This window comes from Pinus tabuliformis, chromosome 6 (genome assembly GCF_031772625.1).
Source record: "Pinus tabuliformis cultivar Carrire ecotype Pingquan chromosome 6, CPIR1, whole genome shotgun sequence".
Lineage (NCBI taxonomy): Eukaryota > Viridiplantae > Streptophyta > Pinopsida > Pinales > Pinaceae > Pinus > Pinus tabuliformis.
The window spans coordinates 299,800,477-299,825,703 of NC_142292.1; positions in this window are offsets into that span (position 1 = coordinate 299,800,477).

Here is a 25,227-nt window from a genome sequence, read left to right on the forward strand (position 1 = left end):
TGGTTTTACATTGGTTGGTATCAAGGCAGATGATATTTAGTTTTTGGATCCTTCAAATGTCACTTTATTGTTTCACTGTTAATTTATTTTGGATCATTATAATTGTGTGAACATTTCATGGTTGATAAAAGGAATTGAGAAAAAAAAATTCAAAGTTACAATTTGTACAATTTAGGGGTTTTGTCCAATCTTCGATATATTCTTAAACATATTGTTTGAGTAAAAAGATCACATTAAAAGAGTGTGAGGTCTAAATTGAGTGTCACTTGTGGAATTATAAATAAGATGGATTAGGGTGTTTCGAGTCCAAATTATACCTTTTAGGTAAGAAATGGCTAAGTGGAATTTCATATAAGTTTATTCATTTAAAAGGTACCAAAAAATCAGGTTTTCGTAGGTTAAAACCAACCTTCTCTTCGAGATTTGAAATTGAATGAGACTTGTGGGAATCTAAAGTAGACATATCATACTCTAAACGTACAAAGTTAAAACTCATAAGTCATATTTATATGAACTGCAATGTCATCTTAGAGAGTAGTCATGAAATCAAGGATTAAAAAATATGTTAAAAAAAATACATAATTTTTGGTCAAAATGATCAATTTAGGCTACTCAAATTATATTTGACATGGGAAAAAAGGAAAATAGAGTAGTGAAATATATGTACAATTTTTGGTAATTACAGTGACAATATTTGGAAGTTAATTGTTTTTACTAAATCACAAGTGTTTAAGACAAAGAATGAATGGAAATACTAATTTTTGTAGGACATAAATATGGGATTTATTAAATATATTAACAATATATTATTAGGGTTGACTAGGAGAAAAAAAATTTCAAAGTGTGCCGAGAATGATGATGAAACCCTTGATTGGTGGGATAGTCTTAATCAAACTCAGAACATCACATTAGATGGGAGGATTTTGAAAACACATTTTCAAATAGATGGATAACTAAAATAAAATCAAAGGAAATGAGGAAAACTAAAGATGAATTCACAAAAAAAAAAGTATAACATAAACAAGTGTGATGATTTTTTCAAGATGAAATCCCTTAATGAAGCACTCATTAAAGAGGTTAAGTACTTAAACTAAAGAAATGTGAGAAAATACAAAAAGAGAAAGAATGAGTCCAATTAAGTATTTAAAATGAAAGATGAAAAATTCAAAAGACTATGCAAGAGTAATTAATAAATTCTTAATGATTTTAAGAATATGAAATTGAAACAAAAAAAAGTCAAAATAAAATAATAAGAGTTAAGATTCTTTTTTTTCAATAATAAAAAACCAACATACATTTATTAATCAAAAACATAGTTAAATTTGCTAGTTCTTTGTTTCCTCCCCTTACATCTATGATCCCCACATATTATCCCTCAAAAAAGTAACTTATGGCATCTTAGACTCTAAATACATCTTACGATTGAGAATATTTGTCTCTCTATTGTATTTTGTCTTCTTTTACATTCTTTCCTTAACTGAACTTGCTTGTTTATCTAAAACATCTTTAAAAAAAAGATAAAAGAAATTATTTAAACATATACATATTCATAACAAATTATATAGAGAAATTAAGATTCTATCAAAACAATTGAAGAAAATATTCCCAACATAATTTAAGGCAATATTTCCAATAAGGTAGAACAGGTCAAAAATACTAATGAGGTAAAATAAAAAATACAATACAAATTGAGAAAGGAAGCAAGAACCTGATGAATGAGATTACATTGTAGCATAAAAAGGAGAAGGAATACATTAAACTCTATTTTGAGGATGTAAAGGTAAAATATGATGGTATTATCTCGAAATAACCACTAACTAAATATCAGACAAGAAAATTGGAGCATGTCATTGTATTAGAAAAGAAGATGGATGATATTGGTGTGGAAAATGAATGAAGGCAATCATTATAGGCGCAAGGATATCAACACTATCATTAGTTGTTGACAAGGAATACAAGGAGAATAACATGAACATTACCAAGGAATAATATGGTACAATCAACAATTTTCATGAAATAGGGGATTAGAAAACCATTAATCGACAAGATATTATAAAATACCAACAATTATAATAAATTAGAGAAAATCCGACAATGAATGGTATCAATGGGAAGGAAGTTATGAAGGATTGACATAAAAAGTAATTTAATATGAATTTATGGATAATCATATGTGACAACAAAAGTGTAAGAATATAAGAAAATCCTATAATTACTCGGTTTCATCACAAGTACAATCCTTATTTAACAAGCTTCAAGGATAAATATTTTCAAAAGAGGGTACTATATTATAACTTTATGGGGGATATAATATATGCAATATTATAAATGTATATGTAATTACAGCTAACCTAATAGTGGAAGACTATGCATAATGGGGGAATATGTATATATAGAGGTCAATATAGTCATTATTAGGGATGTGGACATAAGATTTGGATATATGGATGTACTTTAGTGCTTGGATAAGTTTCTCTTAATGTAGAGGAAGTTATTGCATAATTTATCTCTATTATCTCATTATGAATTGTGATTCACACTCACATCTATGTACATATGATAATATATCTTCTTACATTATTTTATATACTAGGTTTGTAAGAGTAGCACTCAGATAATGTCCATGTATCAATTCGCAAGGAGTGTAAAAAAAAGTAGAAACGAGCGTATGGTTCAACCTTAAAACTTAATATAAATTAGTTGTAATATGTTCCTATAGCTAACTGGGAGGCCAAAGGTTCAATTCCAGTTATATGAATTGGTTAAAATGAAACAATTTTCAAAAAAGTGGATAAGTATTGAAGTTCCAGGTAACTTGAAAGCTAACTAAGAGGTAGATTCATTAGTTCAACAAGTATAGAATATTCAGTTGTAGTGTCGCTACTAATAGGACCAAGGGGGCTAAGAAAAGGACTCAGGAGTAGGCCTCAAAGGTTATATACCCAATTAACAAAAAGAAGATTGCAAGCCATGGTAAACATTAAAACATATCATCCACAAAAGGGACCATGAGATTAAGTCATTATATAATATAATTTGGGATGAAAATAATGTGTCATGGGATTAGGGTCTATATGTGGTATGCTTAGGGAAAATGTGTGGATAATCATAGACCAAATCTTTAGGAAAGGGTCTTATGCATGAAGGAAAATGACTAATTGTTAGCTTTATAAGAAGAATATATGCAAGAAACAATATTGGGAAATGGAACCCAAAAAGGAAAAACAAATGTAGTAAAAAAATTTGTTTTTATGATCAATTACACAATCCCAAATTGATGTGAAAATTAAATATAAGGTCAACAAAGCCATTATCTAAAAAAATATCCTTGAGCACAATTTTTCATTTTGACCCAAAAACTTAAGATAATGAAAAGATTTAATTATAGGAATAAGGGACATAAAAGTGAACTGCATGATCATATTGATATAGAGATGGATAAAATGATTATCAATGATTATTTGTATCTTAAAATTGAAGTAGGTTGGATAAATATTTAAGGAAATGGAAGAAATTGGAAAATAGACTCAAAAATCACTATTTTAAGGAAAAAGCATTACTCACAAAAGGAAGAAGATGCATGAAATTTTATCCAAGAAGATGTGGGAAATTTTATCCAAGATAGAAAAAATGTAAAAAATATGTTATCAAGACTTTCAATTTACCATGAGATACCAAATTAAATTGAAAGTTGCAAAAGGTGGAGAAAATGTTGAGATTCCATTTTAAGAGACGTGTAAAAGATGATTGAGGCACTTTGTCATCACAATGGAGATTGTAGTGTTCAAAATATAAAAAACTATAAATTATTGATACAACCCTTTCCCCAGTTCTCGCATGTTTTTCCTTAACTATTAGTAGAAATTGGTATTGAACCCTTATTTGTTCCAACATTATTGCAAGGATTTATTAAGAGGTTAGCTTCTAGATACATCTAAAATCTATTTGAATGCATTCTATAACCATTATAAATTTCTTGTAATCTATTTGAATACATTCTATAACCATTATAAATGTCTTTTAGATGATAATATATTTGAGCAATTGTTTTATTTAGAGATCAAAATTATTTTTCTAAATATTTATAAAATAGGGCCTTTGACCTTGATTTGACAAAGAAAATATAGTTGTGGATTATTTAGGAAATATATAAAACTTCAAAGAAAGTGTTTAAAGGAAAATTGTTTAATAAATGTATCATGGGGAGACTTTGGTAGATCTAAAAAAATATCATAACCTTCAAGTGACATTAAAGCAATTTCAGGACTAATGAAAATGTTCTTTGCATGGAAGACACACCAAGTCCCTTTGAACATGATGAATATGTCATGGATTCAAATATGAATAATCAAAATGATAAATGAACCAATCGACAAAGGAACCAAGAGGTTTCTCAAAAATGTGGAAACCATGAGGATCTTAAGGGTTGAGGTTTACATATTCAAAGAATAAAGCGAAATGATAATTAAATCTCAAGAGATGCATAGCTAAATCATGTGTAGTTGGTCCAAATTTTGATTAAAAAAATAAGGAAATTGCAATTGAAAATAAACTATAATAATGTTAATTGAAGAATCAGAAGCTCAATGAGGGATTATATTAGAAAATCTTGTGTCCCAAGAAGAAATTAATGTAATTATTGAAAGAAAAAAAATCTATTGGAATCATTTATTAGTTATTCATTACACATATGCAATCTTTGAATTACCCACAAGTAGTCAATAGAGAGATAAATACCATTAAGAAATACTAAAATAAAACTTCACAAGGAAAAACCACCCACTTTTGATGGTGAAAACGTTTATGGGCATGATTAAGAGGCATTCTTTTAGGGACTTGAAAAAACTTTGAAATACATGGTTATTAAAGAAACTATTAGGCATATTTTCCAATTGTTATTGATGGGAATGGTTTTCCTTTGGAAATAACATCACCAAAAAATAAAAACATTTAATAAAATAAATATTGATCATAAACGATTTAAGAAATATTTTCAAAATAAATCTATGTAATCATTACTATGAAAGGAAGGTGCATGAAATCCATGATTCAATGCTAGAATAATGTCCAATGATGAATAAAAATTAAAAAAATCATGGAACTACTTGAACATGTTATGTATATAAGAGACGATAAAGTGAAAATATATTTCTTCCTAAGTGGATTACTTCCCTCATACAAAGATCATATCGAAATCATGGAACCTTAGACACTTAAAAAAGTAAGTAAAAAGGGTGACATACTGTGAAAGATAGAACACCGATAAATCATATTTTTAAAACCATAAAAAGGATAGGAAAATATAGAAGGATAGAATGAATAAAGTTTTCATACCCCTTTCTTCAAGGAGTATTGTAATCTATTTACAAAAAAACTACCTAGCTCAAATTGGTAGAAATTCAATAGAACATTTGGGAAAGAGGTCAAGGAAAATAATTAACTATTGGTTTTGTGTAGAGGACCACATGCACATGGGATTCCTAGATCAAAGGAATAAAAGTAGAATTATTCACAACAACCAAGAGGCTAGTACTATGAATGATGGGACATAAACTATTCCCTACATTTATGTAATGAGAAGACTTCTAAGAAGACCACAAATTATCCATGGTTAAAATTAAAGGTAAGATTACAAAGAAATATAATGCAATTTTTCTTTGTGGTCTTCTGAAAGTTATAATTATGTTACTCTTATTGTTATTTTTTATAGATTTCTTCTTAAGGAAAGTAAGCATGGAAATCCATTGTCCAATTAGTTATAAAAACTAGGAGGAATATTATTTAGAATAGGTGTACATTAGAGTTGAGTGGGATCTCTTCATATGAACATTTGAATATCTTGACCCTTTCTATTTTGTATGTTGTGTTCATTGGAATGAAGTGGTTAGAGGTACATCATGTCATCTTGATTTATATAGACATTTGAATGTATTTTTGAGGAAGGGAAATTAAGCGAAATCAAAGGTATTTGAAGATTGATTTCCATAAGGAATATTGCATCCTTAGTTAAATAAGTGATTCAAAAATAGGATCAATTATATGAATATTATGTATTTGAACCAACAAATTAAATGGATCAAACCATGTTGATTTTATAGTCTTAAAAGAGTTTGGATATATGTTTCTAGATGATATTCCCAATGTACTTAAAAAGAGGGAAAGTTCCTTCTCCATTGAACTTGTACTTGGATTTATACCTCTGGTTAATAAACCTTATAGCCATATGAATACTTTGGAATTAATAAAGTACAAACAAAACTATAGGAATTATTGGATAATGGGTTTATACAACCATGTGTCTCACCTTGGGGGCACCATTATAGATTATAAAGAATAAATATGAGACTCTCATGTTGTGTATTAGCTACAAGAAATTGAATAAAGTCACCGTCCTAAACAACACATTCTCATAAGTCCCACGTGTTAGATCAATTGATTAAATCATCCACACAAGGCATATTGTCAATAGGGAGGCTATAGATCTCATGTTCAATTATTGTCAATTCCATTAGAATTAACAATAATTATTGTAGCTCTTGGTTGAGGAACCATCTAACAAATACTATGGGAAGAGGGTGTTTGGGGGTGGCGAGAGGGGGGCCTTATCTTAAAAGGTTTTCTTTTGGAAAAAAAACACCTCTCATAGAATAAATAAATAATTTGATCACATGATAGGAGCACAAATATTCTCAAATATTTACTTTTAGGTTACCAACAAGTAAAATTAAATATGAATACATTTAAATAACAACATTCAGAAACTAGCTCCAAGGGTTAGCTCAGTTGGTCAAAATCAGTGCCTCGCCGTTCGGGAGGTCACAGGGTCCATTCTGCCCGAAACCCTTGGGGTTAGGCCTTCCTAGTGGGTCACGGGGCTAGATTCCCTTCGGGGTCGATCAGCCCAAATTTTTCCGTGGACGTAGCGACCACCTGTTGACCAAGATGTTCATGAACCACAGCCAAAAAACCAGCAACAACAACAACATTCAAAAACATACGTAGACACTCTAAGTTTGTAGTGATGCCCTTTGGCCTAACTAACACTAACTATGTTTTTATGCCTCATGAACAATATGTTCTATTATTATTTAAACAAATTTTTAATTGTGTTCCTTGATGACATTATGGTATATTATAGGTTTTAAGACAAGCATAAACAATATTTGTAGTTGAGATACACCGAATTTGAGAGAAATATAGTTATGTTCCAAGATAAGAAAGTGTGTTCTTCTATCAAAAGTAGGTTTGGTATTTAAGTCATGTTGTCTCTAAGAAAGGAATAATATTGGAACTTGAAAAGAAAATCAAGAAATAATTGGATGACCAACTCCCAAGAACGTCTCATGTGTAAAATCATTAAAAGTTTTTGTTTGCTACTTTAAAAGGTTCATATAGCAATTTTACAAGATTCCATACCCCACACATTCATAGTCACCTCTCTTCAAAATTATACCAATGTAAAGGAACTCTTCAACTACTGAATAAACTTATTATCCGTGCACCAATTAAAAAAATTATAGTTCCAAATGAGAACATTGTTGTAGGGATAAATTCTTGCATAAAATTTGTGAGTAGAATTTATACAAAATGGTAGTGTTGTGAATTATGAGTCTCAAAATATAAAATAGCATGATCATAATTATTTCGTACATCACGTTGAATTTACTACAATAGTGAATTCATTGAAAATGTGGAGATATTATTTCATCAAAAATATATTTGATCAAATAACATATATTAACAAGCAATATATCTAAAATTCAATTATGGATTTGTTTTTCAGATCACACACATCACAAAAAAGAAAAAAGAAAAAAAAGGTTACTAATGTAGTCACAAAAGACTACATGTAATGTAGGTTGCAACAATAAACATATGTGAATCCAGTTTGGAAAAAACAATTATTGAATTGCTTGTGTCATATGACTAGGTGAAGGAAGGAATGCAACATGGAAATATGAAATAGAATTACCAAGGATACTAGCTGCTAGTAGATGTTGGCATTATCATGTACAAAAATTAGATGTATGTTCCTAGCAATATTGATTTTACCAAGGTTATCCTTAATGGAATGCATAGAATTTCCTTTACTAGTTACCTAGGATATCAAAAGACAATTGTAGAAATGAGGAATAAATACTTTTGGTTAGGGAGATGTGATGAATACATATGGAATGTCAACAACTAAAATATGAATATAAACATACAACTTATTTATTACAACATATTTCACTTCCAAAATAAACATGGGAAGTATAGACCATAAACTTCATCATTGTATTGTAAAAATTATAAAACAAAGTAGTAATGATCCAGGAGGATCTCGTCAGATCATTGCACAGGTGTTAAAGTGTCATCATCAGTGTTCAGTGTCATCGTCAATTCAATTTGGTGTCATCAACTTTGACAGTGTTGGTTATGGATCAGGCTGTTCAGGTAATGTTATGGTTTCATGGCATTCAGTTGAGATGGGTTTGTAACTGGTTGTTGACTTGAGTTCATCGATAGTTCCCCAGGTTTTGGTCGATGACATGTGTTTTTCATTCACCTCGTAGGTTGATCATCGACATGGGTGTGTCGTCCGTTGTAGAGGTTCAATATGGTTCATCGTCAGGTTGTCGTTGCAAATGCCACTTGTGTCGACGACGTGCATTTGGTTTTATGTCACATGTTTCTAATGTCGCTTTGAGACATTTGGGGACAAATGAGTTTTGTTTTCTCTATTTTGATGAAAAGTCCTAAAAACCCTAACCTAATACATTACATCCCAAATGCATTAAAAAAGAACCATTCTCTAAATATAAAACCCTAAACCTATCGTAATACATGATAATGTATTAAAACCTATTCTAAAACCATCAAAACCTAAGTCCTATCGCATTAAACATAAGTTCTAAGTCCTAAACCTAATCTACCAACCCATCTCATTACAAAACAATACATAAACCCATAAAATAACCCTCGGCCTATGTTTAAATGCAAAACACATTACAAAAAGCAATGCACAGACCTCTGACCGCACGGGCAGCGTAACCACGTCGGAGGTCATGTGAACATGTCTATGTAAATCATCAGAGTATTAACCATCGGATTTCATAAACTACCAAATGTTGACCGTAGCGGAGAGACATGTGACAGGCCTGGGTTGACCATCGGGGTTTACGTAACCAATGGGTTTGGAGTTAACCACCAAATGTTAACCGCGCGGGGATTATCATGTGATAAAAACAGACGATAGGAGGTTAACCGCAGCGCCAACCGTATCAGGAACCGTCAACAAAACAGTCGGCGAGTTAACTGTGGTGATAACGCCTCTCACATGAGTTGTCCAACCTCCGCCCGGTTAATCTGACCGCAAACGGTTAAGTGGTCCATACAATGTTTATTTTGGGTTTTTTTAAATATTTGTTAAGACAAACTTGTAATGTTACTAAGTGACACACCTAAAACCCTAAATTGTACCCTCAAGGTCAGCTAATGCATTAAGAAACAGTAGTTATGATGCATCTAACCACTGTATAAATGAGAATTTGTAAACTTTTTAAGAGTTAGTGAGGATTTTGAGTGTTTTTGGAACTTGTCATTCAGAGGCTGAGACAGAGAGGCGGTCAGTGTTTTGATCATATCTTGGGCATCTGAAGTCGGATTTGGAATTTGTAAGAAGCATTGGAAAGCTGGTTCAGAGAGATTCCTAGTTACAGAGGTCATAATTTCCTGTGTGCAAGTTCATTCTGACAGAATCACTACGTAATCAACTTCTTCTTTTCATTCTTAATAAAAACGGTCGCCCACCTTAAAAGCGGACCCGGAGACGTTGTCCATCAGGGACAAACTCCATCATCAATCTCGCTGTCTATTATAACTGTGTTTTTTATAGTACATCGCTTCTTTTCTTATGCATCCTAATTGTGTTTAATCAGTCATCGTAAAGTCTTCTTTTCAAGCATTTTTCCTCGATTTCCATGTTTTGAGCTAACATTCAATTCATTAATGGTTAATCGATTCTACATCAGTTTATGTTAGGGTCCCACCCTAACCCCCTTATTTATGTAGTGGGATCGATTCATAGTAAAGAGTCAATAAAGCCCATATTAATAATTGTAAGTGGTTAACCCGCAATTAATGACGGAACCACAATTAGTTGCAAATGGGCCATGGTATTAGATAGATGGTATTAATAAAACCCATGGTATTGCATGTATGAGTCATATATAAAGGATAGAGACTCCCTGCGAGGAGCATCGTGTCTTATTTTTGTATTGAGCTCTGCTCTATTGGAGGTTGCCCCCTTGAAGAGGCCAACGAACATTGCTTCCTGAATAATAAAATATTTGCTGTTGTCTCTCACTATTCTATGTTCTGGGTATCTTTTCTTCGCATATTCTATATTTGGGTATCTTTTGCAGGTTAAGAGCATAACAAGTGGTATTAGAGCACTTTCCAGGGCCGGTGGGATCTCCATTTCTTAGCAAAAAAAAATTGGCTAGAGATGTGTTCCGGCGTCTTTAAACCACGAAATCTGTCGTTGAGCGCATAAACCTGCGGATTTGGGGAGGCATGCACACAGGAAATACAATAGGTGGTCACGCTTGTTGGACTCCCTTGTAACCCCTGTGGGTACCCCTTCGAGTAGTAGCGCATTAGACAGAACCGCGTACGGACTGTCTTGCAAGTAGCTTCTGGGTATATCGGAAGCCCCTTAGCTCCTCTGCAACCTCGCCATAGATAAACCGTCGGCCGTCTTGTTGCTACAGTACACTGATAACAGCACTCAGAGAGATTACTCGCCCATACGATAGGGTAGTCAGGTTGTACAGCTAAGGGTACGGTTGATCCTCCTTATTTAGAGCTCTGAAACATTGGGCCGAGTACTACTGTCAGACCCTTATGTATATTGCGATCTGTAGCACCTAACACTCCTCAAGACCATAGTTCCCTTTTCTATCTGGGGATCACGCATCATATCTACCATATCTGCTCGCGCAAAGGGGTGCAGCAGCAGAAGACATCAGTCCCGCAGTTCCGAGTTAGCAGACCAGCCATTCCGATCTATTAGATCCATCAGATCTGCAGCAACAATCTGTTCCACCGCTCAGAGCTATCCGATCCACCATTCAGATCTCTCAGATCCACCTGATCTGAGTAGTCGTGTGGGGTTCCTATACCGAGGCATGATCTAGCTCATCAGAATTAGGACGACGAGCTAAGCACGGCGGTACCATTCACTTCTTAGTGAAAAAAAAAATTTTGGACGATCCCAAATTTCAAGAACATCAGGTCAGTGCATGGTAGAAACTAGATCTCAAGCTATGGCCAATGAGAGGATGGACAAAATTGAAGAATCCTTGCAATCCCTCCAAATTCAGCTTGACTGACTAACTAGAATAATCCCGAGCATAATCCCGAAGGGCAAGGAGGAAGCCCATGAGGAGGCGTATATTGGCAATGGACACAGTGAGGGTGAGTCTAGCCACTCTCTTCACCTCGAGGTCCCCCACCAACAATCCCGTCCGCGACCTCCCAAGTTGGATATGCATAAATTTGATGGTTCTCACCCGGCAGCATGGATAGCACAAATGAAGCAGTATTTCAATTTGAATAACATCTTAGATAATGAGACTCAGCTTATGGTGGGGAGCATGTACTTGGACAATGAAAGGTGGCAATGGTGGGAATGGCATCAACATTGCAATGGACCTTTTATGACTTGGACCTCCTTCAAAAAAGCTCTTACAGAATTCTTTGACTAGGATTCTTCTTTTTTGGGTCGTCTTACTAAGCTCTGACAGACTGGCACAGTGGATGAATATATTACAGCCTTTGAAGCCTTAGCCTTCCGCACTAGGGGTCTCTCAGATGTGTTCTACACGGAATGTTTTATCAACGGTCTTAAAGAATCCATAAAAGCCCAGGTCTTACTGCACCACCTGCCCACATGGATGGAGGCTTGTAAGGTAGCTCGTAATGTGGAACGTGCGTTAGCAACCCAGTACAATCGCCCATATTTCACCACTAAGGGTCGCCCCCCACAGGCTCAGAGCACGACTCAAAGACTTAAGGTTCAAAAGGTGTCACCTGCAGAAATGGCCAAAAGAAGAAAGCAAGGATTATGTTACTACTACGATGAAAAATACTCCCCAGGTCATAAATGCAAGGAGCCCAATTTTTTTCAAATTGATGCCATTGATTACAGCTCATCGGAGGAAGATCCACCACTAGAGGAACATGAGGCGGTAGAAGAGGGCAACCAAAAGGACAATGTCCCTGACGAACTAGTTATTTCGCTGCATGCTTTGGCAAGGATTTCTTCACCTCAAACTCTCAAAATTAGAGGTTTTATTAAACATCGCCCAGTATTAGTCTTGATTGATAGTGGAAGTACACATAATTTTATCCATCAAAAAGTCACGGAAGCAGTGAATTGTTTTGTACGAGCAGTTTCTAACTTCCAAGTCCAAATTGCGGATGGGGGCACAATGAAATGTGAAGGCCGCTGTGAAAATGTCAAACTTCAAATGGGGGATTATCAGTTGAAGACCCACATGTTTGCCATACACATGGGATGGTGTGACATTATCCTCGGTGCTGAATGGCTTCACACTCTTGGGCCAATCACAATGGATTTCCAGGAATTATATATGAGTTTTAAGCAGAACAACTCCACACATACCCTCCATGGACTCTAGGCGGGAGATCCCTCTATCATCAACTTGCATAGGATGGAAAAATTGCTAAAACAGGGCCATTATGGAGTTATAGCTCAATTTAATGCCATCCAGGCAGTCGAAACCAAGTCTCTGCTGATTCATCCTAAGATGCAACAGATTTTAAATAACCATTTTCCGGTCTTTGAAAAGCCTCATGAGCTTCCACCCTCGAGAGGGGAACATGATCATAGCATCACCTTGGTTCCAGGGGCCCAACCCCCAAATGTGCGCCCATACAGATATCCGTTCACCTAAAAGAATGAAATAGAAAAAATAATCAAGGAACTTTTGGAAGCAGGTGTCATTCGTCCCAGCATTAGTCCTTATTCATCACCGGTGGTCATGGTGCTCAAGAAAGATGGGGAGTGGCGCATGTGTCCAAACTTCAGGGCCTCAATAAGTTGACAGTCAAAGATAAATTTCCCATCCCAGTGGTTGATGATTTGCTGGATGAACTCAATGGGGCTCAATTCTTCACTAAGCTGGATCTTCGCTCAGGCTACCACCAAAACCGCATGAAGGAAGTCGACATTCCAAAGACTGCTTTCCGAACTCATCAAGGCCATTATGAGTTCTTGGTCATGCCATTCAGTCTTTGTAATGCCCCATCTACTTTTCATAGCCTTATGAACCACCTTCTCAAACCATATCTCAGGAAATTTGTCCTTGTCTTCTTCGATGACATCCTCATCTATAGTTGCACTTGGGCCGCACATCTTCAGCATGTAGATCTACTCTTGCAACTGCTCCACAAGCATAAACTATTTGTCAAGATGTCCAAGTGTTCGTTTGGCATGGAAGAAGTTGAGTATTTGGGCCACATTGTGCAGCGTGAAGGTGTCAAGGTGGACCCCAAAAAGATCCAGGCAATGCAGGATTGGCGTCAACCTAAGACCTTGAAGAGGCTGAGAGGATTTTTGGGTCTCACAGGCTATTATTGCAAATTTGTCTGCAATTATGGTCACATAGCAAAGCCCCTCACTCAACTCCTGAAGAAAAATTCATTCTTCTGGAATGAGGATGCACAACAGGCATTTCTAGCTCTCAAAAATGCCATGTGTTCCACTCCAGCCTTAGCACTACCTGACTTCACCAAATCTTTTGTCATTGAATGTGATGCTTCGGGTACGAGTATTGGGGCGATCTTAATGCAGGAAGGGCGACCTTTGGCCTTCACAAGACAACAACTAAGTGGGAAGAATCTGGGTCAATCTACCTATGAGAAGGAAATGATGGCCATTTTACATGCAGTAGAGACCTGGCGACCTTACTTATTGGGGTGACATTTCCAAATCCGCACAGACCATCACAGTCTTAAATATTTTTTGGAGCAACGCCTATCCTCCCCACAACAAAATAAATGGCTTGCCAAAATGCTGGGATATGATTATCAGATCATTTACAAGAAACGACAAGAAAATAGTGTAGCAGATGCATTATCTCGCCAATTTGAGGAGGGAAGTACCCTGCTAGCAATTTCCCTTCCCATTCCAGAATGGATTGAAGAAGCTCGCAGGGAATGGTTTTCACATCCCGGGCTCTCCCAACTCATTTCTCAATTGCAAGCGGATCCAAATTCCACCAAGGGCTACTCGTGGCAGGATGAGATTCTTCGGTACAGGGACAGAGTCGTAATATCACCAACATCCACCCTCAAAAGTCACATTTTGGTAGAATTGCAGTCATCCCCCATTGTAGGACATTCAGGCTTTCAGATGATGTATGCTCGCACCAGAAGATCAATTTTTTGGACAGGCATGAAAAAGGACATCCCCACTTTTGTAGCAGAATGCGATGTCTGTCAACGCCACAAAGGGGAGACTGTCAAAGCACCAGGCACATTACAACCGTTGCCCATCCCGACAACAATATGGATAGAGGTTTCTATGGATTTCATTACAGGTCTTCCAAAGTCAGGAAATAAGTCAGTCATCATGGTGGTTGTGGACAGACTTTCGAAGTATGCTCATTTCTGCACCCTACCCCACCCGTTTAGACCGACTTTGGTTGCTCAATCTTTCATGGATCAGATCTTCAAATTGCATGGCATGCCCACTTCTATTGTGTCCGATCGCGACCCAATATTCACCAGTAATTTTTGGCAGGAACTCTTCAGGCTACAAGGCACCCGACTAAAACTCAGTACTTCTTATCATCTGTTAGCCTCCTGTTGCAACAGGTTTTCATATTTCATGATTGGAATTTTCACATGCCAAATATGTCATACTTTGCATGTTGCAATGCTCCATATTTCCTAAAAGAGGCCAAAGAAGAGGCCATGAAAGTGTGCCAGTCTAAATGCCACTGCTGTATTCCAATTTTCATGAGTTATTCCTTTTTGAACAATTTTCTGTTAAAGGAAGGCCAAATAGCTTAATCTTGGCTTCCCTAGGTTTCAATTTCTTATTTTAGAATATAGAGAATGAATATCTGTCCAAATAGTTTAATCTTGTAAGATTTGTAGATAGGTAGAGAAACAAAGGAGCCCAACTGCTTAATCTGGGCCCTTGGAAGAAATAAGTGTAGATTTAGATAGGAGCGCAGTCAAAAGAGAAAAGGATAATCTGGGTCTGCAAGTCCAAGTGCACCTACGCGAAAAGAAAAAAAATGCTAGGTAAGTAGGCTGGGTAGGTAGTTTTGTGGTTGCAAAATCATGCTTTGTAATCCATTTCATGTTTTCAGGTGTTATATCTTCACAGATCATAGTTATGATGCAGTTTTCCATTCGGAGGAGCTCAAGTGAGGCATGTCTAACTCCCCCTTCTTCTCATTTCCCAAATCACTCACTAACTTCCTTGAAGGGGTCAAGATCTGCTTGATACCTCTCACTTTCATCATTTTCCATATCATTTGCCTTGGTAAAGATCTGCTTTACTCAAAGCATGTTCATACTTCCTATATAAATCATTTTCCCCCCTATTAGCCTAAGATTCACATACTTAGCGCTTTCTTATCACTTGTCATATTAACTACTAATTTTACTATGTAGATCCCTATCTATCTCCCCTTCCCCTACTAAAACTATGTTAAAAAAAAAAAAAAAAAAAACTCCCCTATGTACATATTCCCATCCCCAGGCACTATAGCCCTATTTTATCAGTTTGGGAAATGCTAAGTCCATTTGGGGCTTAGCATTAGCCTTCCGTGTCCTAACCAGGAGTTAGTCTGACATCCGGTCACCCTAACAACCATTTCCCCCAAAGTCCCAACCCTACAATACCCATTCCCCACCCTTATCCTAAGGTCACGCACATAAATATATTTCCCCCGCTTGCAAATAACCCAAAACCTACATTTCTAATGTTTAAAACCCCCCCGCGCCATATAAAAACACATAATTAAATATGCACGGGCCCCGTCCCTAACTGTCCGCTGCCTTACTCGTGTCGTCGACCATCAGATCTGGTGTGCCCAAGATCTACGGTGGGTGGGCCTTTCTGTGCCCCAATGTTCCAAGGGTTAACACCCGGTAGATGGGCGGTTTTCCCGTCGTACTCCCGCCACGCGTCACCCTCTCGGCTGTGGCGGAACCCCCTCCTCCTATACCGCCTGCGCACAAAAGCGGTGCGCCCGAAACCGGATACCGCTTTCCCCCCTCCTACGTCAGTGCCATGTCATGCTGATGTCATTATCCTGCGTCGGCCTCCTGCCGCCATGTCCTTGCCATGTCGCCGTCACGTAACCTCCTCCACCGTACCGCCACGTCACCTGCCATATTACTGACGTCACCCATCGTACTGGGTCCCACCGCATGACATCATGCTGATGTCATGCTGATGTCATGCTTACGTCACCGTCAAAAAGCGCGAAAGGTGCAAATCGCAGCCTAGGAAGCCCGGAATCAAAATCTGAGGCAGTTTTTCATGCACGATTAGCACCTAGTGCTAGTCACGCATGGCTACGGGAAATAGACCAAAATGGAAATAAGCAAATAGAGGGCCGAACAGTAGCCATGAAAGGTCGATGCAACAATTTAAAGAGTATCAGAAGTGAGAAAGGTGCACATTCAGTGCCAAAGCATATCAAGTAAGCGGCAAAGAGTATCAGTCGAATGTTTTAAATGAAAACCTTTATTCCCAATGCAGGTGGACATTGAATGACCTCCAACAAAGTCAAAGAAAGCAATAAAGGCCACTCAAGGCTCTCCCATCACAGTTAATGCTCCTCAGAACCACTCAAGAGCATGGATCAAAACCCAAAGCATAGTTATGGCTAAGTGATTAGCACAGAGCCATAAAGGCAACACATTAAACTCATTTTGGTACAGCTGCACCCAGCGCAACTCAAGGATATTTTCCCGCATTTATTTCAGACATGTATTAGGTTAAAGACACTTATTACAGTAGATCTGTCTGAGATCTGATCTTTATATATATTTCACTTATAAAAACCACCCTAATTCACTGTTAAAGGGGTTGGTTGGTTGTATAGCTCCAAGAGAGACTCGCTCTGTATACCTGATGTTTTACTTAATCAAAGACTACTGAAAAGCTCAAAGGAATGACTGTGTGCTGTGTATGAATGTTTTGAAGAATTGAATGTGGAATTCTTGTGCTGCAACATGACTCAATAAGTGTTTCTTACCTTTGTTTTCCATACCTTTGTTTTCCATTGATGTACCATCCAAAATAGCAGAAAGAATGAATAGTTTAGAATTGGTTTAGTTGCCCTCTATGCTCAATTTCTGTTGTTTCTATATGTTTTCATCTGAATTAGAAATGAATATGAATTCCCTATGGCTCATATTTCCCCTAATTCACTCGTGTTTGACAGTTATCTAGGGATTCTTTACTGCTCCTAGATAGAGCTCATTCACCTTCCCTCTGCTAAGCTAAACGAGAGATTCTTAACTACCTCTCATTCCTACCCTTCACTCCGTCCTTTAGCTTGAAAAATTGTTTCATGTGTAGCTAGCTTGCTCCATATTCCCTCTTGTGACCAAGAAAATGCACCAGCAGTCCTACTCCTTGACTCCACACCCAATGGTTCTAAAACTTTCATGCTATCTCTGCCTCTTTACTTGAAAGCATCATCCATCCCACCAAAACTAAAACAAAACCCCTTGTACCCAATAACTAGCCTAAAATCATCATCAACAAAGCTAAATCCTAAAGAGAGAGCCCTCTCTAACTGCTGGTGGGCTAGCACCTGCAGTCCAAAGATTGGTTTGTGGTTACCTCGACCGTATCCCTCAAGGAGCTAAGGGACAACCTGAGTGATAACATAATGGTGACTCCACTGGGGACCTCCTCGGTTAAATCTCACAAATCAAGTTGGAAAGCTACACTGGGGAAAAACAATGAATTTTCCTTACAGGAGTAATCAAATGCTACTTCAATTAAACTTCGTGCTAGTTTTAAGCTATAGATAGCTATTCCAAAATTTGATTAGTTCCTTGCTAATTCTAAAAAAGCATTCACAGAAAATACTGAAACAAGTTCAGAATCTGGCTCCCAAAAGGAATTCACAGTATACAAGGTCAAAACCAGACCCCAACCCCCCAACTATTCTTGAAAATCACAATTTAATCCCAAGGAACCTCAGGAAGCTAGAGCAAAGAGAAGATTTTGTTGACTTTAGCCCTGAAACAGTTCAGCCAAGCTGTGTTCCAACCCCTGTCAAGGTTTTATTTCGTTCTACCCCCACTTCCCCTTGTTCATCATCCACCTCTCAAAGCACTCCTTCCACACCTCCATTTACTGCACATACTCCCCTGACCGTTGTTGCTACAACTGTTCCGGCTGTTCCTATTGTTCCACTTATCCCCGTAAACATGGCTAATAGATATGCACCCCTGCAGTTACCTGCTAATCCAGGGGCTATGCCTCAGGATTATCAAACTAAAATCACATACTTTGATGGAACTGGCTCTTGCACAACCCTTCAGCATACAAAGAAGATGCAATACTATTTTGAGAACTACAAGATAGATGACGATAGCGTTAGAATGAAGATTTTTGTCCAAAGTTTGATAGGTGATGTTAGAACTTGGTTTAGAGCACTCACAGCCAATTCCATAGCAGACCCAGAAGCCTTATACCAGTCATTTATCAACAGATGGGAGAAAAAGAAAGACCCCTTGCACATATTATCTAAATATGACACCATCAAAAGAGGCCCTCAAGAATCTGTCTTGGAATACTGTGCAAGATTTAATAATATTTATAATGCAATACCACAGAACTTAAGACCTCCACCTGATCTTGCTTTGTATAAATTCCCTAATGATTTTGACACTGACATGGCTTATCAATTAAGGTAAAGAGCTCCTCAAACCCTTGCAGACATGCAAAATGTTGCTGTTCGCATAGAGGCAAATCTAATTGCCAAAAGAAACAGAGCTAGAACTAAGAGAAGAACCACCTTTGAAGAGGAACCCTCAGCCTTAGACCAAAAGTTGGATGCTATTATCATTGGCATGCACAGGCTGGGAGACAGAGTAGAGAGTGTTGAGAGGAAATCATCATGGGAAGGACAACAACCCAATACCATAAGGAACCCAAATTTCTGGAAAACTCATAATACAAATGCTGGTAGGTCTAGCCCAGACCATGATGTAAGGCCTCCTTTTCACAAAAATTACGCTGAAGCATCTACATCTAGTGAACAGACGGAAGATACTCACATGAACTTGGTGGATTTGAAGGCTGAGCAACAAATTCTCCTAACTCAACAAGACCAAGATGAACATGACCTTAATCAATTTCAGACTAGGTCTGGTGAGTCTTTTGATTTTAAACAAGGCTATGATACTGCGGTGTATGAAGTCCACAAACAATATAAGCTGAGGACAAGAACCATAGATGTGCCTGAAAAGGTTAAGGCAAATGATACCAAGCAGGCGAAAAAGATTAAAGAAAAGGTTGCCCTCATGGAAACTGCTGGTAAAACAGTCCCTAATCCAAAGGATGTCACCATAGAGGACATAACAGAAATGCAATCTTCTAATGATCAGCCTCTGCCACCTTCTTCCTCCAAAGAGAATTTGAACAACGTTCCAAAAAGCCCTCCTAAAACTGAAAAACCGCAAGCAGTTACTTCCCTTAACGCTGACAAACAAGACCAAACTGCTGATACTCCAATAGAAAAAGGGAAACCTGCCTCCCAAAATACTAAAACCCAATTTGAAAAATCATTTGACTTAGAGGTAGAAATAGGTAAACTCAAGATTTCCATCCCCTTATCTGAACTTGCCAAACATGAAGTGTATAGGCAACAAATTCAAATATCACTTCAAATGCCAGAGGTTAAGGATGATGTGAATGTTCTTGATGATCAGTCTGAACTGTTGTTCGGTCCTGAAGTTAATGGAAAATCAACTTATGGATCTGTTCTACCTTTTTATGTCAGTTTACACATACATGACAAAGTCTTGCATAATGCTATGTTTGACTCAGGTGCTTCACACAACCTTATGCCCAAAGCTGTAATGGAAAAACTCAACCTTGATGTCACAAGACCCTACAAAGATCTATTCTCCTTTGACTCAAGTCAAGTCAAGTGTTTAGGCCTCATCAAAGACTTGTGTGTCTCCTTAGTCCAATATCCCAACAAGACTATCCTCATGGATGTGGTGGTTGCTGACATTCCACCAAAGTATGGCATGCTATTATCAAGATCCTGGGGAGCAAAACTCCAAGGATCCCTCCAATTAGACCTCTCTTATGCCACTATATCTGTCTTTGGGCAACCAAAGAGGCTATATAGAGAAACACTGATGAAGTATGTGGTAACTAGTGAGGATAAGCCCCAAAATTTTCCTATACACTCAATCCATTCTGATATGGATTCTTTCATTCTATTTAATGATGAAACAAATACTCTCACTGATGACAAGCCCTTGGCTTTAGAACTGAATGCACACACCGATGAAGAATTGGTTGCCCATACTGATGAAACTGTCAAAACAATAAAGGCAACCATCATACAAGAAAAACCTCCTCAAATAGAAATTTCAAATCTGCCCAATCCTAAACTGACTGAAACTCTTGATACTAACCACAAGCAAGAAATCACATGATACTTAGAGTTTGATGGCTCTATTAACAAGTTAGGAGCAGGGGCAGGTGTTTGGATTCAAAATACACATAACAATCATGCAGAAGGTCATGCCTACAGACTAAATTTCAAATGCACCAATAACATGGCAGAGTATGAGGCTCTCCTTTTAGGCCTTAAACTGCTCAAAGCTCTAGGAGCTACAAAAGTGTCTATTCTAGTTGACTCCGATTTAATCATACAACAAATGAAAGGCAACTTTGTTACCAATGAAAATAGAATGATGGCCTATAGGACTGCTGCTACTAATATAATAAATGCATTCACTGAATCAAAGCTTGCCAAGATTTCAAGGGATCATAACATTCATGCACACAGCCTAGCCACTTTTGCTAGTACATGCAAGCTTCCCTTTGAGCCAAATCACCATTTTACTACTGAGATAAAACATAGGCCTGCTATCCAAAATAATGTTAAAGATGAAAGTGTTTGAAAGTGATGCCCAGATTAACAACTTCCTCACTCTTGAGCATGAGTTTTCAAATATTAACATTGACATGGATGCTATGACAGATGAACAATAGCAAACAAATGAAAATCAACAGGTTGTAACCGCTGTAACAGCCAAGCAAATCCTAAACCCAACTATTTTTGACAATGCAAACATAGAAGAGCTGAAACAGATGCATTTGGAGGATATAGTAGAAACAGAGGCCAAGATCGTTGATTTGAAAGATAACTTTCTCCCTGCTGGCCTCACTCCATTAGAAGATATGTTTGATGCAAATGATGTTCCCAAAAAGCCAAAAATACAGCCCCTAAACACTGTTGTAGAAGAACACAACATTGGGACAGCAGACAAGCCCAAAATGATAAAAATATCTCAAACTTTACCACCCGATCAAAAGCCCAAATATATTGATTTGTTCAAAGAATTCCAAGATGTATTTGCTTGGAGTTATGAGGACTTGAAGTCCTATGACACCTCAGTGATCCAACACACCATTCCCTTAAAACCAAACCAAAATCCCTTCAAACAGAAACTTAGAAGAATCAATCCCGTACTCCTTCCTTTAATTGAAAAGGAAGTGAAAGGGATGTTTGAAGCAGGTATCATAGCACCCATCAGATTCTCTGAATGGGTATCCAATCTTGTTCCCACAAGGAAAAAGACAGGTGAGATTAGGCTATGTGTAGACCTAAGAAATTTAAACCAAGTCTCCCTAAAAGACCACTACCCCTTGCCAAAAATGGACCACATCCTACAAAGAGTAGTGGGGTCATCTAGAATCTCTTTGCTAGATGGCTTTTCATGTTTTAATCAAATACTAGTTCACCCGGATGACCAAGACAAGACAGCCTTTACCACACTGTGGGGAACATTTAAGTATGTGAAGATGCCTTTCGGACTTAAAAACGTTGGTGCTACTTTTCAAAGGGCAATGGATATTGCATTTTCCAAGGAAATACATGATTCCTAGTTGTCTACCTTGATGACTTAACCCCTTTCTCCAAATCCGATCAAGAGCACCTAAAACATTTGAGGAAAATATTCATAACATGTAGGAAATATGGCATTTCCTTGAACCCCAAGGAATCCCTCTTTGGCCTTGAAGAAGGAAAACTCCTTGGCCATATCATCTCAAAAGACGGTATTAGAATAGATCCGGAAAGTATCCAAGCCATCCTCCAAATCCCATATCCAAGAAGCATAAAATAATTGCAAGCATTCCTTGGAAAAATCAACTTCTTAAGAAGATTTATTCCAAACCTAGCCGAGCTAATAAGACTGTTAAGCAACATGTTAAAAAGGGATGCTAAGGTAAAATGGTCTCTTGAGACTAAGCAAGCCTTTGAGAGTATTAAAACTGCCTTAACCCAAGCCCCTGTCCTCGCCAGTCCGCAATTTGACAAAGATTTCATCATATTTTCATTTGCATCTGAGCACACCATTGCTGCTGTCCTTTTGCAAAAGGATGATCAGGGAGCTGAAACGCCAATTCCATTTTTCAGCCGAGCCTTAAGAGATGCACCTTTGAAATACCAAATCATGGAGAAGTAGGCCTATTCCCTTGTTAAAGCAATCAAAGATTTCCGAGTTTACATTTTGTATTCACATGTGATTGCCTTGTAAAATACATATTAACCCAATAGGGGCTAGAAGGAAAAAGAGGCAAATGGATTGCTAACAGCCTTGAGTATGACATAGAAATCAAACCTACCAAGCTCATAAAGGGACAAGGTTTAGCCAAATTGATGTCTGAAACAAACTTTCAAGCCTTAGACATCAACCAACTGGACAATGAACAGGAGCTGGCGACTCCACAGATCAGTGAAACCTTTTTGCAATCCCCATGGTATGCTGATATATGCTTTGTATTATTAAACAGGTTTGCTCCCCCAGGATTGTCCAGAACCAAGAAAAGGTTTTTAAAAATGAAGGCTTCAAAGTTTTGTGTCATGGATCGTGCATTATTTTGGAAAAATCATGAAGGTATATTGCTTAATTTTTTAACCATGAATGAAACTAACAATGTCATGAAAGAATTCCATGCAGGGGACTGTGGAGGACATCTATATTGGAAGTCCACTGCTGATAAAATTTTAAGGGCTGGTTTCTATTGGCCCTCTCTATTTGCAGATATAAAGAAGTTTGCTATCTCATGTCATAAATGCCAAATCTTTGAGGGCAAAAGAAAGCTATTACCCTTGCCCCTTAAGCCCATCTCAAACGAGAAACCTTTTCAACAATGGGGTCTTGATTTCATTGGAGAGATCCACCCCTCTTCCTCAGGCCAGCACAAGTGGATTTTAACAGCCACCGACTATTTCACTAAATGGATTGAAGCCATCCCATGCAGACAAGCCAATGACTCCATCATCATCCAGTTCCTTGAGTGCAATATCCTTTCTAGATTTGGCTGCCCTAAGAAGATCATCACTGACAACGCCGCTGCTTTCAAATCCAAAAAGATGATCAGTTTTTGCCATAAATTTCACATTACTTTGGGCCACTCCACAGCCTATTATCCCCAAGGTAATGGCTTGCCCGAGTCATCTAACAAGAGCCTGATTAATATTATCAAGAAGGTCTTAGAAGAAAACAAGAAGAACTGGCATAAACAGCTCACAAATGCCCTATGGGCAGACAGACTTTCAACAAAACAATCCATTGGGATGAGCCCTTATGAGCTGGTGTATGGCATGGAGGCCACGTTTCCATCCTCCTTGGGCTTTCCTATCATGAAAATGTTGCAAGAGATCCAAGCAGAACCAAATGATATTCAAAGAAGAATCAATCAGACCATTCATCTTCAACAAGCCAGAGAGCAAGTTTATAACAGAGCTCAAATATTGCAAGAGAAACTAAAAAAGATGTTTGATAAAATAGCTAAGGCTGAGGATTTCTACATTGGCAACAAAGTTCTAAGGTGGGACTCACGAAGAGAAAATAAGGGCAAACATGCAAAATTTGATTTTTTATGGAAAGGGCCATTTGTTATTTCTGTTGTTCAGGGAAATAACACATATTTCCTCAAGTCTGTATAGGGCAGCACTGATGAAGAAGGCCCTATTAACGGTCGAATGCTAAAACATTACCATGATCCCTATTAAGGGGTACAATGCAGCTCTGTACATATCTCTTTGTACATTAATATTTGTATATATTAGCACTTTGTTTTATTTTTTTAGCAGTCTGAGTGTTAGAGGAGCAGCAGCAAAGTTTGCTAAGACACAACCAATGCAAGTACTCCATTTTGAAGGCTCTATCTCTGCATTAGTCTCAGCAAAACAGCAGGAGTAGTGCTATCATATCACAACAATTCATGATAAAAGGAAACTGGTTGCAGTTTGCAGTATCCAATCAAAAAGTATCAATAAGAGAGGAGCATTGTTTAGTTTCACATCAGCAACTGATTCTAGACCAGAAGCTAAGGGAAATACATCAGTTTTGATCCATGTCTGGCTCTATTTCAAAGGCAATGCTCAAGCAATATGTTATGTAATAGCAAGCACGCAGAAGAAAGCAAGCAGTGCTATGTATTTCACAATATTTTAATGAAGGAGATGGCTGCTCCTATTTCAGAGTTTCACATTTTTAGCAGCCAGCACAAGGAAATTCTTCAGTCCACAACAATAATAGAAGATCAAGGCAGTCTGACCTGCTGTTCTTGGCTTTTCACAAGGAAAAGCCATCCCCAAGTGGAGCCACTGTTAGCCTCCTGTTGCAACAGGTTTTCATATTTCATGATTGACATTTTCACATGCCAAATATGTCATACTTTGCATGCTGCAATGCTCCATATTTCCTAAAAGAGGCCAAAGAAGAGGCCATGAAAGTGTGCCAGTCTAAATGCCACTGCTGTATTCCAATTTTCATGAGTTATTCCTTTTTGAACAATTTTCTGTTAAAGGAAGGCCAAACAACTTAATCTTGGCTTCCCTAGGTTTCAATTTCTTGTTTTAGAATATAGAGAATGAATATCTGTCCAAACAGTTTAATCTTGGCAGATTTGTAGAT